Genomic DNA, 5,078 nt, shown 5'->3' on the forward strand with positions numbered 1-5,078 from the left:
AATGCCAAGAACCTACAACCAAGATTACTTTATCCAGCAAAGCTTTCACTCAGAATTGAAGGTCAGATAAAGAGCTTCACAGATAAGGAAAAGCTAAAGGAGTTCATCACCACCAAACCAGTATTATATGAAATGCTGAAAGGTGTCCTTTAAGAAGATAGATAAATTGATGAATAGAATAAACTGATGAATATAAAAGAATCAGGGGCAAAGAAAGGGAGTGGACTGACAATCCTCAGTGGAGAAGGAGTGTGGGGGTGTGGGAAGAGACTGGACAAAAATTATACACCTATGGATGAGGACAGTGGAAGCATTAAGGGCAGAGGCTGGGGTGGGAACTGGGTGGAGGGGAGCTATGTGGGGAAAAAAGAGGAACAACTGTAATAATCTGAACAATAAAGATTTAATTTAAAAAAAATAAATTACCAAAGCAACTCCAAGAAAGCCACAGTCCTTGGCAGTAAGGAATAAAGGAAGAAGATGCTCCAATACCACTGGTCTTACAAGTCAGAGATATTTAGGTTCAAATAATATGAGTTGTCACCATTGATATTATTAATATGGAAAGGGGTATACTTCAATTACCCCATCTCTAAAATGAGTATTAGTGCCACCTACCTTATATAGAGTTATTGTGAGAAAGAACAATGAAATTGTCAGTATAAACAAGTAGAAAACTGGCTAGCAAAGAATAAACCCTCCACAATAGCTTCTCTTTTATTTGGCAGATGCAAAAGAAATACTCTTGGAAAGAGTATTCATGTTCATATAAAGTTATAAGATAATGCCACAGCTGAAGGTCATTTAACAGCAATATCTGAGACCCAATCTATTTTGGATTAATGATATTTTCCAGAGCTTAAGTATCTATCTTATTGACTAAAAAATATCATAACTGGAAAGAAGACATTTTAGCACATAAAGTATGATACATACTATGAAACATAAAAAAATGGTAAGAAATGAATATGTTTAAAAATATAGATATGTGACAAGTATTTTACATAATATATATTTATGCCAGTAAATTGAATAATATATTAATCATGGTTGTGAATCTAAAAAACTCGCTGGAGAATAAACTTTTTTCCCTACTGCTGCCACTTCATTTAATTCCAACATTTTTATGGTTGTATTTTATTTTTCCCCATTATATTGATTAAAGCATTAGATATGAAACCCATACACAAGCACACAGATTATATTTGCACAAATGTAATTAAATGTTTCAAAATGGTTATTATTTACAAAAACATGTTAAGAACCTTAAATGGTCACAAATCCTGATTTTATTAGTGAGCACATAGATCACTATCGGTGCAAAATGGCAGAACTTAAATTTTAAGGGCATGATTTTTAAAATAAAAATTTCCCCCTTAATAAAAAGGCACATACCTCATAAACACAGACAACACAGAAGGAATGTGGGATGGAGACAGTTAGAAAGGATAAAGGGGAAAAAATGGTGACAGGAGACTTGACTTTGGGTGATAAACACACAATACAATATACAGAGGATGTATTATAGAAATATACACCTGAAATCCAAATAATTTTATTCACCATTGTCACCGCAATAAATTCAATAAAAGACAATTAAAATAAAATCGTTTTCTCCTAAAAAAGCCAGTTTTCAATAGCAATTCTATTATTTTTATGCTTCCCTTGCTTAAATTCCAAGATTTAAATTTTTTTTTCTAAGGTACATTCTCCTTTAATAGAAATCCTTTTCACTTGCTTTTTCTTTAGCAATCTGATCCAATATCCTGAAATATGGACCACATTAACTCCAATTTCCATCCAGACAACTTTCATCTATATATAAAAAAGCTTAAGCAACCAGCGACTAGCCAACCAGCCAGTAGCTATGATGTGCACTGACCACCAGGGGGCAGACACTCAATGCTGGAGCTGCCGAGCTGCAGTGACTTGGTAGCTGTGGTTCTTGGGTGATGCACCCGGAACCAGAGAGGAGGGAGCCCAATTCTGGGGTGTGTCACCTGAGAACCACCCTATTGCAATCCAGGACCCCTCAAGGGATGTTGGAGAGCCAATTTCAGCCCAATCCCTGCAGGCAAGGCCGAAGGACTCCACCATTGAATGAATCCATGCACTAGGCCTCTATTCAACTATAAAAAGAAAAGTCCCAAATCATATCAGGCATACCTGAGGTAGAATTTCAAGGAGCTGGTGATTGTCTTAATGTCCCAGTCACTATTATGAAAGTCAACATCTCCTGGGCATTTAGGATCTAATTGAGAAAAGAGAATGAGAAAAAAGTTAACTTTCCAAAGATCTTACGTTTTACCCCTTTAAAAGGAAAATAAAGTGTCTTAATTAAAAGACTAACAGTTACACTAACCAGTTTTCAAGAGATGAAAATTCATAACAAAAAATGTATTTTATATCTCAAAAAATTCCCTTGCATTTATTTCAGTCAGGCATGTAAGGAGCTTGGAAATCATCTCTTCCTTTCACATGATAAGAAAACATGTAACGAACAGAAAATAAACTCCTCTTAGATCAATCAAAGGACTGAGGTCATACATAGGGCAAACTACTGTCCCCAGAACTGAAGAGATAGACAGGCAGATACAGAGAATGAAAACTTACTAGAGTCAAAGTCCAGGAGTAAAAAAACCCTTGGGAATATGTACAGGGTCAGAAAAACCCAATCTGCAACTAAAAAATTGCTAGAGGTTTGGTGTGGACAAGTTTGAGAGTGAAAAATTCTACAGGGACCCAGTCCTAAGTGTGGACTCCACACTTTTGTGAGTTTTATCTCCAGGAGCCCTATCAGGTTGTCACACTAAAGATCTGAGAAAAATCCCTCATATTTCTGTGCTTTTGAGAGGGGAGAAAAAGTGGCCTTTTAAATTTTGTGCAAAGAGCATTTCATTCTTTTTCACAAGACCCACCCTCAAGAGAAACGATTTTACCAGATTCTCATGTACTGGGGTTTTACCAGGACCTAGGAAAAAGGAAATTCCCAACTACAGACAGGTTTGTCTTCCTATCTTTTCTAAGTGGTAAAAACAAACTAAAAGAGAGGAGCACTTGTGAAGGTCACAAGTCAGGAGCACAGGATCACTAAAGACTAAGATGTAATTATAGGACTGTAGAATGCTACCTCTTTTCTGACACCTTGCCACCACATCAACAGGCCTTCTGGATAATAACATGAAAATATGACTAAAATAACTATGCTTCTCAGATAATATTTAAGAAGAGTCTAGGGAAACCCAAAGACAACAGGGGAAATAAAAACAAGGATACCAGAGATAAGTTTGGCCTCTGACTTATAAATACAGCAAACAATTAATACAGACTAAACCCTAACCAGATAAACAAACATCACACTAAAGGTGTGTTTACCATATTTCTGTTTATCACAATTCCCTTTACTGATTACATCATGTCTGGCTTGAAACAAAAAATTGCAAAATACAAAAAAAGAGATACTTTTCAGGAGATACTAAAAATCAAACAAACAAACAAAAGCCACAATTTGAAGGAACACAGCAAACCTCGCAAGACTTAAATATGGCAGAGTTGGCATTATCAGAATGGAAATTTCTATAATTAATATGCTAAGGTCTACAAATGATAATGTGGGCAACATAAAAGAGGACATGGATAATATAAGCAGAGAAATAGAAGCTATAAGAAAGAATCAAAAGGAAATTCTACAAATACCATAACAGAAATGAGCAATTCCTTTGCTGTGCTCATCAGTGGATGTGGGGAAGTATGGGACTTGGTTGGAAAGTCTGTAAGGAGCATTCTATGAAAGATCGAAGGCCTCTGTGGGACCTTGCTGCAGGCGGCAGACCCTGCCTAGACTTTTCCAAACAAGTCTGAGCCTCTGGGTGTTTTACTAGAATCTTTATGTTTAGACTTCAAAATGTCCTTGTTTGAAAGACACTACAAAAGCAGGTATTTTCTCAAGAATGCTTATCTTGCTGATTGTATCTAGAGATTAATATTAGTTCAAGCTATTGTTACAATAAAAGCCTAAGGAAGCAGGCGAACAGGGCTGTTTGCTCCTAAAGCCAAACATCCCCTTAGCCTTCTCTTTCACAGAAACATGTATCAGAGTAATCTATTCATCTGTCACTCAGGGTCTGCTGGTCAGCCCCAGCAAAGTGGTGCCCCACATGAGGAGTCAGGAATGCAACAAGATGTGGTGGAACCCTCGAAAACAAAAAGTAAAAACAATGAAAGTAACTGCACAGTAAGTCATTGGAGCCCACTTGGGATTTCCTAGGTCAAGGAAATTGTTTCTCAGCTAAGGAATTCACTATCTCTGTTATGCTTCTTAAGAATGTGAGTATATTTTCCATTAGAAAAATAAGCCTATTTCTGAAAGTAATAAAAAAAGATTTTTCCTGTATTTGCCTAGGAAGCAAAGGTTATAAATATATTATTTAAAAAAAATTATGTTATGTTAATCAGGAAGTAGATTACTTTAAATGAATAGATTACTTAACACTGTTTAATAATAATAACATATCTCTCTATTGAAAAGCCTAATATGCAAAGTGCCCCCTAGGAGTTCGACTGGGAGACAGGGAGTTCGATTGCTCACTATGACGTGCGCTGACCAGTGGTGGGTGGCACGGAATGAAGGAAGGCCCTGGCTGGCAGCTGGGAGGCCCCAATCAGCCCTGATTGTCAGCCAGGCCTAAGCACCCTACCCATGCATGAATTTCATGCACTGGGCCTCTAGTAGTAATATAATACTGTATATTTAACTATCTTCCCAGAGTTTTAAATTTTAAGATTTGCTTTCTCTCCTTATGAAGGAAAATTTTTACTTAAGGAATATAGGAAGCTCTGTCAAATAAGGAAATAATAATATTCTATTTATATAAACATATTAAGTAGATTCTAATATGCTTTCATTTATAACTAATTGTTATAAGTTATAATATTGTGGAATATTGTGTTGTACAGAAAGGACATGATTCCATGTCATTTGCATTATAATCAAATCAATAACTATGTCATTTTAAATTTCTTCTCATTTGGAGACAGTCACTATTTTGTTATGATACATTTAAAAAAAATGTTACATC

The 5,078-nt window shown here is 35.9% G+C and overlaps 1 long non-coding RNA gene across 1 annotated transcript in view; it reads right to left on the bottom strand.

Moving 5' to 3' along the window:
- LOC102767116 overlaps nt 1-2,249 on the bottom strand; it is an 11,224-nt gene extending 8,975 nt beyond the window's left edge. Inside the window, exon 1 of the long non-coding RNA XR_435819.2 lies at nt 2,167-2,249. This is a non-coding gene — a long non-coding RNA (uncharacterized LOC102767116). The remainder of the gene's footprint in view (nt 1-2,166) is intronic.
- Nucleotides 2,250-5,078: the final 2,829 nt, after the last annotated feature.

The sequence above is a fragment of the Myotis davidii genome, unplaced genomic scaffold (genome assembly GCF_000327345.1).
Source record: "Myotis davidii unplaced genomic scaffold, ASM32734v1 scaffold2462, whole genome shotgun sequence".
NCBI classification, from domain to species: Eukaryota; Metazoa; Chordata; class Mammalia; order Chiroptera; family Vespertilionidae; genus Myotis; species Myotis davidii.